General features: G+C 40.6%; 1 protein-coding gene across 1 annotated transcript in view; it reads right to left on the reverse strand.

Annotated features, from left to right (window-relative positions):
• Positions 1-13,517, reverse strand: part of ARHGAP20 (Rho GTPase activating protein 20) — a 118,366-nt gene extending 104,849 nt beyond the window's left edge. Inside the window, exon 1 of the mRNA XM_006150969.1 lies at positions 13,447-13,517. The gene's annotated coding sequence lies outside the window, so the exon portion shown is untranslated. The remainder of the gene's footprint in view (positions 1-13,446) is intronic.
• Between the last annotated feature and the right edge of the window lie 345 nt (positions 13,518-13,862).

Genomic DNA, 13,862 nt, shown 5'->3' on the forward strand with positions numbered 1-13,862 from the left:
TGCCAACTGCTGGCCTCAAGATCTATATTTTCTTACTAAACCCACTTACATCGACAATTATTTATTGAAACTCTACTCTGTAATAGGCATATCTTTGCATTTGCTAAGCTTAATGTAAGGCCTGGCACAAACTATTTGCTCAATAAATGAGGGATTTATGTGAATTCTAAAACCTACTCATTTACCACATTCATCAGTACAAACACACAGAAAAAGAAATGAACCTTTAAGAGGCTCTGCAGCAATGGTGTTATTAAGGAAAAATGTATGCATTGCTATGAGTTTGCTTTTTCTTTTTTTTTTTAAGATTTATTTATTTATTCATTATTTATTTTAATTTCACCAGAGAGAAACACACACACACACACACACACACACACACAGAGAGAGAGAAAGTAAGAAAGCAAGCCATCAGGTACAGGACTCAAACCTGTACTTGGCCATGTGGGAGTGTCTTCACCACCACACCACCTGCTGGCCCCAATGTCATGACTTTTCTGACAACCCAATAGATGGTAAGAATCGCACCCATGTACTGAAAATTACATCTTTTATTTATTTATTTATTTATTTTTGCACAATAAAGCATATGCTTGTTTGAGAGAGAAAAAGAATGAATAACCTTTCACAGAGCTCAGTCATACTACAATCCTTTTCCTGTGTTCTTCTAGCTCACTGGGATCTGGGCTTGAGCATGTGTGAACACACACTTGGTGTATTTTCAGACCCAGGAACCATGTTACATTTCGACTTGATCTAAGCTAGTCTGAACCACGGTACATGCACCCAGCAGGTGCATGGGGGTCCTGGGATGCAAACCCAGAACCTTTTCTATAGGGGCCCAGTTGCATTACCACTGTGCCACCAACTAGCTCTTTTTCTTTTTGAGATAATAAAAATATTATACGACTGATTGTGGTGGTGGATTCACAACGCTGGGCTATACTAAAAGTCCTTAAATTGTACACTTTAAGCAGGTGAGTAGTATGGTATGTGAATTATATTTATAAAAAATTAAAAAATGCTACCCCCCCCCATCCACTAAACAAACTGTCTTGCAGCCAGAAGCTACAATTTTATTACAATCATCTTAAGAATAATACATGAAAAGGGAAAATTATTTGTTTTTTGTCCAATACAGTTTTGCACAAAATGTTTCAGAGGCTCTCCATTTGAATTCCTCAGACTGGAGGAATTTACCCACCTGCCTATTACATTTGCCACTGTCCCTCCCCTTTCCTGCAGTGTCCTGCTTAGGGTTTCACATAGTACATGCTTAATAGTTCTGTATTATGTGAATGAATTAAGTAATCCATAGTAATACAAGTGTGACTATTTAGGGAAATGAAGTTTTTTTTTAAAAGAGTTATTTATTTAATTTTATTTATTACTAATATCATTCAACTTGGTGGGGGAGGGGGGAGGGGAGGGAAGGGGATAGATAGAGAGAGAAAGAGAAAACAAGCCAGGACTCAAATCATAGTTGGCTATGAGGGAGTCCAGTGCCTTAACCACCACGCCTGTCAGCCTGGGAAATGAAGTTATTAACAGGGAACTGAAGAAGAAAGTTCTGTTGTTTGGTTTTCAACAACTCAGAAAACACTTCTTTTTTTTTTTTTTTTTTTTTTTTTTTTTGGTATTTTTTTTTTTTTTTTTTGAGAGAATTTTGTTATAGGGCATATATGCTTGTTGGAAAGACAGAGACAGACAGAGAGACAGAAAGTAAGAAATCACCCCTGAGGGGGGAATGACCATGCCACAATCCCTTCTTTTCCATTCTCCTCTTGGGATTTTGGGCACGCATGCACATGCACCCAGTGTGTTTGAAGTCACCAGGTCTGGGACTTTAACAGTGGTCGACCACATGGGAGTCCAGTGCCTTAACTACTACATCACCTGCTGACCCTGAAAACATTTTATTTTTTTTTAAATAAAAAGCTGTACATAGGCTCTCATTGAAATTTTAACTTTATGTCAACCAAGAGATACTTCTGGAACCTCCAAATCACTCTGAATCTGATCATCCTTATTTCTCACAGTGATTAAAGGAAAATAAAGCATAAAGAAAGGAATAGGATGAATGAAGTAAGTGAGATGAACCGCAGTTTTTCACACCTTGTTTTGTTCACTTTCTGAGAAAAAAAATTTTAGTTCAATCTAAGTGAAAAGGTGTTGAAGTCACTTTCAAGCATTTAAAATAAGCATAGCGGATCGACCTGTGGCCTTGTGGTTAAGGGAGCTAGATTCCACATGGCCAATTTCACACCTTGTTTTGTTCACTTTCTGAGAAAAAAAATTTTAGTTCAATTTAAGTGAAAAGGTGTTGAAGTCACTTTCAAGCACTTAAAATAAGCATAGTGGATCGGCCCTGTGGCCTTGTGGTTAAGGGAGCTAGATCCCACATGGCCAACCTCAGTTTGTATCAGAACCCTGGGTAGCTTGAAAAACATACAGGGCTTATGTGAGCGCATGCCCCAGTTCTGACAGGGTGGAGGAACAGAGAAGAGACTGTGCCATGATCACGTACCACTGGGAAGTGCTTTCTCTCTCTCCTCTCTGGCAAGCACACATGCCCTCTGGCATATTACAAATAAATAAATAAGCATAGCACTAGAATCAAGACTTTGAAGTAAGTAAATTTTCAAGGCTAGAAAAAACGGAATCAATCAAATTTGTAAGTAAGCTTATTCAAATTTAATGATTAATCCTTTTGTGGCTAGTAAATGCAATTCAGCAAGCAATAAACTGTTTCTTTCTTGTCTTCCCTACATGCCTACAGCATTTGTTTGCAGAGATATAACCCAAGCCCCTGAACAATTGTACTTCAAAGACACTGGTGCTGCAGGGAAAAAGAGAATTATTCTTAACCTTGCACCTTGCTTTTGGGTCCGATTATTACAACATGGCTTCAACCACTGGGGAAGCTGGAGCTTCTTAGGGATTTGGTCATGGTAAATAGGATCTTCTGTTTACTCAGGAATCAACCCATGCAGAATCAGTTTCTGCATTTAGCTAAAACAAGTATCATTGCAATGCAGACTTCCGTAGAGTGCCATGAGTTCTTTTCTAATGTTAATGAAGAAATGATTTTGCTTTGGGTTCTTTTCTCTTTCCACAAGGCAAATATCACTTTCAACTACAACAAACATGAGAAACTATGTAATATACAATAATCATGATCATTGGGCTGAGAGAGACTAGACCTTCACTCTGGACCCGAGTCCAACCACTTAATTTCTCCACTTCTCTCTAAAACCGGCATAATACTTGTCCAACCAACTACAAAGAATCAAAGTGTGTGTATGAAGGTTACCTGAAATGCAAAGCACTGAGATGATGATGTAACATATATAGTAATCTTTAAAGTGCATAAGTGCTATGCATAAATAAATAGAAAGATATTAGAATATCTCGTATATACTATGCTTTGTTCCTCTGTCAGCGGGCCCATCCATGCAGGGTTCTGGAATACACCTTGACTTCCCAGTTGGCTGGACTGTCTTCTCTGGCAAAGCCCTCAGTTTCAGCCTTTGGTCATGACTCCCTTTTAGCAGCACCCTGAAGTAGGCAGGGTCATTCATCAATGCTCCCTGTGTAGGGCAGGGCTCTACATTTTCACATGGCCCAGACAAAATGTCACTGCTGATCATCGAAGGGACACCCTGGCTACTCCAGTACCCATGTACTTGCCTGAGGGCCAAGAGGCTGCAGGTACTGCCCTACAGTAATACCTCGTTTTCCTTATGGAGAAGGGGAAAGTACTGTAATCGAATCCAGAACCCATAACGGTTAAATAAAAGAGTGGATCGAACAAGAATAATAATAATAAAAACCATAAACAGGCCTAGGACTACCTGGATAACAGTTCCTGTCAAAGCCGACATTCAGAAAGGCAGAGGAAGAAATATGGACCTCTCCTAGGTGTAAATTTGAACCCAGGTAAATTAGGAAAGCAAAGCCTGGGGCGGCTGGGTTATCCAGCTACTTGATACGAGATCTGACATGGGCACGCATACATTCCATTTTCAGTGTCTACACTCAAGTGGCCAGACATCCAAAAACAGGTTTTACATTTCAGTTGTGCCATGTGGCAGGTGTCTGTCAAAATTAGGTCAAGGCAGCTCAGCACACGACTGACCAGTGATGACTAGGCTATTTTTGCTGGTGGTTGGATGTTTCTAATCTAAACTTATCAGAGATAAAGAAAACAAGCCTAAAACAAAACTGGAGAATAAACTGCGCTGGGTTGCCTACAAGCCCCATCATCATCATCATTGTTGTTGTTGTTATTATTTTAACAGTTTTTAAAGAACTATTTAATTAAAACAATTTTTTAATCATTATTATTTATTTGCTACAGTGCATGTATGCTCACCAGAGAGAAACAAAAAGAGAGAAAGTGCAAAAGCACGCTGCCAGGTCCTGGACTCGAACCATGGTTGGCCATGTGGTAGTCCAGCACCTTTAACCACTTCACCAACTGCTGGCCCCTGTAAGTCCCATTAACCATGGCTAACAGAAGGGCTCCCTTTCCTGCCTCTCACACTGTGGTGAAATCTACCTAAGTAAACAAAAGCCAAAGATCACTCCAATTCTAGCTTGCTTCAGAAAACTACTCCAGTTGCCACTACCAAACCAGGAATTCTCTCTGCAGGCTTTCTGCACATATCAGGACCGCTAGACTACTGCAATTTTAACCACTAGAGATACTGGCAGGAAGAAGAGGGGAGCAAACTTTTTCTCCAGTGAAAGTTTATTTTAGTGATTTTGCCAAATACTCTGGAGACAGGAGGGGCATGAGTTATGAAGCCCCTCTGAATTGTGGTAATAAAATATGTTTCCTCAAAGCACTGTGTACCTTTTCTGTGTGTATGTATGAGGATGAGGGATCCTCAGAAAGTTAATGGGAGATGCGTACTATAAAAAACTATTCATGGACTGAAAAAAAAAAACAAAAAACTTTTGCACCAAAATAAACTTGTCCTATTAAAAATTTTAGGATTTATTATTCACATTTAATTGTTGTATATCTCTACAGCACACAATGTGGTTTCTCAAAGTATGCATGCAGAACATGACAATCAAATCAAGGAACTTAGGGGCCAGCAGGTGGTGTGAGTGTTGAGGCACTGGACTCCCACGTGGTCAGTCGTGGTTCAAGTCCCAGCCTTGGTGCCTTGCTCTCTCACTTTCCCTCTCTGTCTCTTTCTCTCTCTGATGAGTGCATGTGCCCTGTGGCAAATTAAATAATAAGATGATGATAATAACAAATTAAATACATTTTAAAAATCAAGGAACTTATACTTTAATTCGTCCCCCATAAGCTTTTTGAAGTCCCCTTGTACAATATGCACATACACACACAACCTTGTATACCTATTTTGACAATGTATAATATGTTTTCATGGCAATTTAAGTTGAAATCTAGTACTTTCCAGCTATAAATACCTTCTAGGAAGGCAAATGCTACATATTTTTTGTGAGTTGTATTTGGTCCTGTAAAGCATAAAATAGCTCTGCTTTGGAAAGAACAGTCACAGTCCTGGATGGAAGGGCAGGGACGGTGAAAGAATTCAGACACTTGAGGAGCTGACAGAAGAGGATGTCATTTTTGTCGTACATCAGTTTTCTCACTTCTTTTCAGTCTACTGAACATATTCTACTTTTTGTCCTGCAGACCTTTTACCAACCATAACCTGGCAGAATGATGAAGTCACGGAGAGTGATAAATTGCTTCCTGACGATCTTACTTCAGAAGTCAAAGCAAAAACAGAAATCTGTGACTTGTGAATTTTCAGCCTATGAGTTCCAACTACTTGTTTTAACTTAGGAGATTCAATCTTCGAAATTAACCATTACTTTTTAGGCAAATGTGTAAAAAATAAAAGATTATCCTTAACTTTTATTTTGTGAAAAAGCCATAATTCATTCTGTTCTAACACATGAATTTTAGAGTAATAAAATTTTCTCTCGCTCGCTCTCTCTCTTTTCCACTGCCAGAGGGTACATGCATTGGCCACAGAGGAGAGAGAGAGAAAGAAAAAAAGAGAGAGAAAGCAACCTCTATGGGGGCACGGTCACATCATGATCCCTTCTCCATTCCTCATTCTGTTGAGATTTGGGGCATTCAGGCACAAATGTCCAGTGTTTTTTTTTTCAAGCCACTAGGGTCAGTATTTGAACTGCATGGTGGACCATATAGGATCTGGTTCCCTTAACTACTATGCCATTGGATCAGCCCCCCCAAAGTGAATTTTTTCTTTTGCTGTGTTACAATGTGCTATTTGTGTTCACATTGTAAGAATAACTATGGATGTGAGTGTTTTTGTTTTTGTTTTTGTTTTCCTTGCCTAGGCCCAAGACTTACAAGACTATACAAGTTTACTGAATAAGACAGTTTCAACCAAGTTTTCTGGACATGAGTTTGCACAGCAGAATCATCTGAGGCATTGGATTCAGTGCATCCACATGTCACTTTGATACATCATTCTGAGTGTTTGTCTAGAGTCTATGCCAAGCTTTTGAACAGCAAGCAAAACTCAGGTATCAGCATGGAAATCAGGCCAGGCTGAAGAGCCCCTGAAGTCTACCTCACTTCTACAAATCGTCTAAAAATGACAGATGCCAAGGCATAAAAGTCCCAAAGGTACCAAGTAATTAGACCAGTGACTGTGCCACTGACCGTCATTGTCAATGTTTAATGTTTGCCTAGTGGTAGCTGTGAACATAACATTCAGTGTTGGAGAGGGCAGAGAATGCGCCCCAAAGAGTATGATCATCTTGCAGGAAAGGAGTATGCCTGTCTAAGCCACACTTTCCTATATTTTGTTATTATACAAATAATAATAAATATGACTATAGTTTAGTCATAGAAGTCAAGTGAAGTGGAGTTGGAAGATCTGAGTTCAAATTCCAGTTCTGCTACTTACTACTGGTAGCCTTGACAGGACCCCGTTCCTTTTTCTAGGAGAAAAATATTAACACTCACTTATCTAGTTGATGTCTAATAAGTATAGTTAGATATTCACTTAGATATTTTTTCTTTTTTGGAGAGATTTTTGCTAAATTTTCTTTACTCTTCCATAAATTACAATCATTGCATCTTTTTGCTCCTTTCTAACTTTTTCATGAATTCTGCTTAATTATAATCAATTGGAATTTAAAGAACCACATGTGGTTACTCTTGGGAAGCACACCTAGGCTGAGAGGAGAGGGTATCTGACATTCATGACTTCCAGCAATGACTGCCTTCACTCATACGCATTTAAATGCTATAGTATGAAATTATTTAAAAAATTCCTTCTTTTCCTTTACAAACTCCATTGCTTTTGTTGCCTATTATCACATGGTAAAAGTACTAATGATTTCTGCACCTTTTTCCCCAAAGGGTTGTCATATACCTTTTGACCCATAAAATAACAACTTTCAGATATGTTCAGAATATGGATTGCTACCCTCATTTTACAGACAAAGAAACAAAATATAATCAGAAGTTCAACAGTCACATGAATACAAGAGGTCTTTCCTGATAAATTTAATTCTAATTCAGTAATTCCAGGATCCTCCCAGCCATAATCATCTTATTTTCTTTATTCTCTTGGTGAATGACACTAGAGAGGAGCTCAGTAGGATACTGGTTTGCCCATGGGCATAATACTTTTCTAGTACTGAATAGTAAAACTAAAGCTTACTCACTGAGATGTTTCATTCAAACCCAGGAAGCCACACATGGCCACACATGGCCACACGGCCCAAGTTGAGTCAAGTGAAGTGGAGTTGGAAGATCTGAGTTCAAATTCCAGTTCTGCTACTTACTACTGGTAGCCTTGACAGGACCCCGTTCCTTTTTCTAGGAGAAAAATATTAACACTCACTTATCTAGTTGATGTCTAATAAGTATAGTTAGATATTCACTTAGATATTTTTTCTTTTTTGGAGAGATTTTTGCTAAATTTTCTTTACTCTTCCATAAATTACAATCATTGCATCTTTTTGCTCCTTTCTAACTTTTTCATGAATTCTGCTTAATTATAATCAATTGGAATTTAAAGAACCACATGTGGTTACTCTTGGGAAGCACACCTAGGCTGAGAGGAGAGGGTATCTGACATTCATGACTTCCAGCAATGACTGCCTTCACTCATACGCATTTAAATGCTATAGTATGAAATTATTTAAAAAATTCCTTCTTTTCCTTTACAAACTCCATTGCTTTTGTTGCCTATTATCACATGGTAAAAGTACTAATGATTTCTGCACCTTTTTCCCCAAAGGGTTGTCATATACCTTTTGACCCATAAAATAACAACTTTCAGATATGTTCAGAATATGGATTGCTACCCTCATTTTACAGACAAAGAAACAAAATATAATCAGAAGTTCAACAGTCACATGAATACAAGAGGTCTTTCCTGATAAATTTAATTCTAATTCAGTAATTCCAGGATCCTCCCAGCCATAATCATCTTATTTTCTTTATTCTCTTGGTGAATGACACTAGAGAGGAGCTCAGTAGGATACTGGTTTGCCCATGGGCATAATACTTTTCTAGTACTGAATAGTAAAACTAAAGCTTACTCACTGAGATGTTTCATTCAAACCCAGGAAGCCACACATGGCCACACATGGCCACACGGCCCAAGTTGGCTCTTGGGGGTGTGTTCCACCAGAAGGTGCTATAAACAGATTTGGACCCAGAGAATGTAAAACTACAAGACAGAATGAAGTTTACAACAGCAGCTGCTACATTTTAAAATGTTAGAGCTATTTTAAAATTATTTCCCCTTGAATGGCTTTCTGTGCCTGTAAGTTCCTCTTCCCTATGCCAACACTCATCTTATTTAAAAAGTTTTCAATGAGTCTGTGAAATCAAAGGGTCAGGGTGCTTGAGTCTGACACAAATCATCCCTAACTAAAGTGATTCTAACATCTGCTTTCTTTTCACTGAAACTGTTCTGTACAGATGCAGATACCTCAAGGATGTATTATTCCAGAAAAATGTAAAGCATCATGTATATACTATTATTTTTTAGAGCTCTATTTTTAGGAACTGCAGAAATTTATTGTATATATCTCTAAAGAACCTCGATGATAGAAATTGCTGCCTTCTGAGAGTGGACCTGAGATTTGGAAATAGTTAAATCTTTTGTCTAGCAAATAAAGGTGACTGATCCAGCCAGGTAATTCTGCTTGAGGTTAAAATAATAAATATGGCTATAAAATACTGACTTCTTAGATAGTATGTGCAAACTAGCTCCTCATACATTTCTGGACCTTTGAATTTACTGCCACCACTTCCTGTAATCCATTTATAAATGCTCCTGTTCATCCATAAACGGGTTAAGGGTCACTAAAATGAGGCCTCCCCTGAACACCCTAATGTGAACAGTCCAACTCAGCATTCACATTTGTCTAGATCAGAGTCATGTTTGCTTTTTTAATAACAGTTATCACTATTTATTAATTTCTTAAAATTGTTTTTGTCTCTTCCTCTCAGCCTAGGTGTGCTTCCTAAGGGTAACCACATGTGGTTCTTTAAATTCCAATTGATTATAATTAAGCAGAATTAATGAAAAAAACAATTTCCCCAAAATAAAGAACTTCTATTTTTTTTTTTTTGAATGACATGAGTAAAAAGATAAGCTGCAGAGTAGGAGCAAACACCTGCAAATCATTTATCTGATAAAAGACTTGAATCCAGAATAACTCTCAAAACTCAGTAATAAGAGAGCCAACAACCCAATTACAACTAGGCAAAATATCTGAATATGTGCTTCACCAAAGATAACGTACACATGACAAGCAAAAGTAAAGATGCTCAATGTCATTAGTTACTAAGGGAGACGCAAATCCAAACTACATACACCAGGATGACTATAACGAGTGTTGCTGAGAACGTGGAGGAACTGGACTGCTGGAGGGAATGTAAAACTCACTTCAGAAAAGACCAATTTGACTTTCTTCATTCAAATATACACCTAAAATATGACCAGCACTTAAACACCTACTATTTACTCAAAAGATGTGAAAGAATAACTCTATACAAAGCCTTGTATATAAATATTCATAGCAGCTTTATTTATAACTGCCAAAAGCTGCAAATAATCCAAATACCCATTAACAGGTGAATGGATAAACAAATGGTGGTCTATCCATTCAATGGCACTACTCAGTAATGCAATAAACCACTGATAAACACAAAAATATGGATGAATCTCAACATATTTTTACCAAATGAAAGAAGGCAGACAAAAAATTATATGAAATCCAATTCCACTTATATAAAATTCTTAAAAATGTGAATTAATCTATAGTGACAGAAAGCACACCAGTGGCTGTGGGAAGGGAGAAGGACTGAAAGGATTAGGTAAGGAACATGAGGCAACTTTGGCAGATGGGGAGTATGCTTCTTACTTTGATTGTAGAGATGGTTTCATAGGTGTTCACAAAGGTGAAAACATAGATTCGTATACTTCAAATATGTGCAGTTTATCATATGTCAACTCTGCTTCATTGACGCTATTAAACTGCTTTTAGCTGTCAAATTATAGCCACATTTCAAGAGCTCAATAGCCACATGTAGTTAGTGGCTACTGAACTGGACATTGCAGAGAAAGCACATCTCTGTCACTGCACAAGTTCCACCTAACAGTGCTGCTTCAGGACCAGGGGTCAGGAAACCACAGGGGAGATCCACTGCCTGTCTTTTAAATAAGGTTTGACTAGAACATAGCTATGCCCATTCACTGGCCTGCTGTTTACAGCTGCTTTACTGTTCCAATGGCAGGTCTGAGGCGCTGCAATAGAGACCACATGGCCTACAAATTAACTATTGACTATCTTGTCCTTTAAGAAAAGGTTTGCTGACTCTGCTGTAAACCATACATTCTGGGGGCAAGGGCCATACCTACCCTATTTACTGCCGCACATAATCCAATTAATATTTATGTAACACCTAACATGTAGCAAGCACTCTTCTAACGGGGAGGCAGCCTTGAACAGTGCAGATAAGGTCCCTATTCTTACGGTTTTCATGATCTGATGAGGCATGTTGATAACAGATAAAAAGTGAGTAGATCAGAAAATAACACGCAATGATGAATGCTAAGATGACGAAAAAGCTGAAAGTGTACACCATGATCCAAGAGTGACTTCCACTTAGGACAAGCAGCTGGGAGGACTAACATCTGAGCAATATGGAAGAGTCAACATTGTGAAGACCTGAGGCAGAAACAGAGTAACAGCAACAAGATCTCAAAATAGGAATGAATCTGATGACTTGACATAAGGGGGAAAAAAGGCCCATGTGACTGGAGAATACATAAGCAAAGAGGATAAAGGTCCAGGAGATGGGAGAAGTAGACAGAGCCTAGAAAAGGAGTCAGAATTGTACTATAAATGTGATAGGAAGCCACTACAGGATTTTAAGCAGCTGAGCAACATGATCAATTTACATTTTTGGGGGGGTGCAGGGGATTTGTCACAGGGCACATATGTTTGCTGGAGACAGGGAAAGTGAGAAGTCATTCCCTGGGGGAGTAAGGCCACTCCACAATCCCATCTCCTCCATTTTCCTCTTGGGATTTTGGGCATACACACACATGCCCACCCGTCGTGATTTTCAGACCACTGAGTCTGGGACTTGAACTGTGGTCGGCCATGTGGGAGTCTAACACCTTAACCACCACACAACCTGCTGGCCCCTCAATTTACATTTTAAAATATCATTCTGGTGTTGGTAAATGGAGACTAGGGCATGGAATGGCAAGAAAGGTGTTAGACAAAGTAAGCGATTTCTGTAAAGCTACAAGTGAGAGATAGTGATGGCTTGGCTCAGTCTACAGTGCCAGGAGTGGAGGTCAAGTAGAGAACAATTGAAGATATGTTTGATGTTACAGATTTCCTTATTAATTGGGTTGCTGAGTACAGAAATGAGTTGAAAATAAATTCTAAATGTTTGACTTGAACAATTGGGACACAAAGGTATAAATTTATAGATATGGGGAAAATCACAAACAGTAAGTGCTAACATTTATTGAGTGCCTATTATGTGTCATTATTCACTCAAATTCACATTTAATTTTGGCAACAATCTTGGAAAGGTGGGTATTGGCTTGGTAATGGGTCAACCCATTATGTATGTTTCATGATGAAGGACAACAGCTTAGGGACAGTGGTTATGCTGAGTAAAAAGAATGTGGGAAAAGGGCAAAGAAATCCTTCATTTATTGGACAAGTAATGCTTGATAAATGATGAAGCCACTCTCTATTGCTTCCTCTCTTTGCCAGCATGCTTAATTACCCTGGGTAAAAAGGAAAAAAAAAAACTGTTCAGAAAAATAAATCTTTGCCTCTCCCCTATTCCCTAAATCTATAAAAATTTTTAAAAATGCTTTAAAATTGGAGTCAATTACTGACCATTTACTTTCCCAAATGTAGTGCTAATCTGGTAAATTCACATGTTTTCTGTGGGAGGATTTGATTACACACACACATGCTCCATCTCTGCAGGGAAAAGAAGCGACAAGGACAAACCGCAGCCTCAATACATCAAAGGCGAGCAGCAGCATTACAACCCATACATCATCAAGTTCACGTACACCCCTGGATGGCTCTGCGACACGGTCAAGGTCTTTGGGGGCTCACACACACTCCCATCCTTTGGCACACTCATCTCACCTCTCTTCAGCTGACCTTGTAGCCAACCCACAATCCTGGTGGGAAGATTTATGAAAGGCAGTAAGATCCAGGCAAGCAGGGAGACTGCGTAACCCCTTAAGGCTTTAATGACATCAATTAAACACCTTAAGACATTTCTTAAGGAATGACTAGAAGAGCCCTCTAATTGCAATTTGTCTGCAGAGACGCTGTCAGGGCACCACCACGAAGAGGAACAAACATGGCCAGATAGCAGCAGACATGGCTAGAAACACCCAAATCAATCCCTAAGAGCCAAACGGCCCTGGCCAGCAGCACGGGGCCCACGTGCACTTGCTCAGGGAACCATTCCAAGGAAACCTGACCCCAATCGGAATCCTCCCTCCGCAGCCGGCCCTGTTTATCAGAACCGAACGCTACAAGTTGTCGCCCGCATCCCTTCTCCCAGCTTTGACAGGGAACACGCGCCACCCCCACGCCCAAAGCGATCCAAAGCAGATCCCTCTCCCAGCCCACCCGAGTCCCAGAGGAAGGCACAGGGATCCCGCGACCCTTCAACACAGCCCAGCGACCCCTATTCGACCCAGCTCTAGGCCGAGCCAAACCTCCACGGGTACAGTTGACCGTTAGCACCCCAAACCCGCACCTCCAACTCTGACCACCACCTGGAGACCCGGAATCGATCTTGGCCGTCGCGCCGGGTGTGTAAACACCCCATTTCCCTCTGTCCCAAAGGACCGCGGAACAGCCCCCTATCCCAAGTCAGGGGTCGAGCCCGCGGCCACCTACCTTCCTTGGCGGCTGCCGCGCCCAGGCGGACGCCACCGGCCCTGACGCCTTGGGAGCTGAGCCCGCCGCGGGGCGGTGTGCCCCCAAGCCACCTCGGCGACCCCAGGGGCTGAGCACCCTGAGAGCCGAGAAGGGTGACCTCCCAGGCCAGGCCAGCGCCTCGACTGGGCGCAGAGCTCGACTGCAGGTCCGGAGGCGGATGGAGACCGGGAGAGCCGCGAGGTCTCTCCAAGACGGATTAAGACTAGCTACGAAGAACCCGAGGGATTCAGGGGTGGCCCGGGGGGCCACAGCGCGGCCAGGCGTGAGGAGCGGGAGGGCAGGAAGGTCCAGGACGAACGTCTCAGGGCGGACGCCGCGAGCCGCGAGCTTAGGGCGTTAAATGCCCGCGGCGTCCGGCTCCCCCGCGGCGGGCG

Source organism: Tupaia chinensis, unplaced genomic scaffold (assembly GCF_000334495.1).
Source record: "Tupaia chinensis unplaced genomic scaffold, TupChi_1.0 Scaffold000311_2, whole genome shotgun sequence".
NCBI lineage: Eukaryota > Metazoa > Chordata > Mammalia > Scandentia > Tupaiidae > Tupaia > Tupaia belangeri.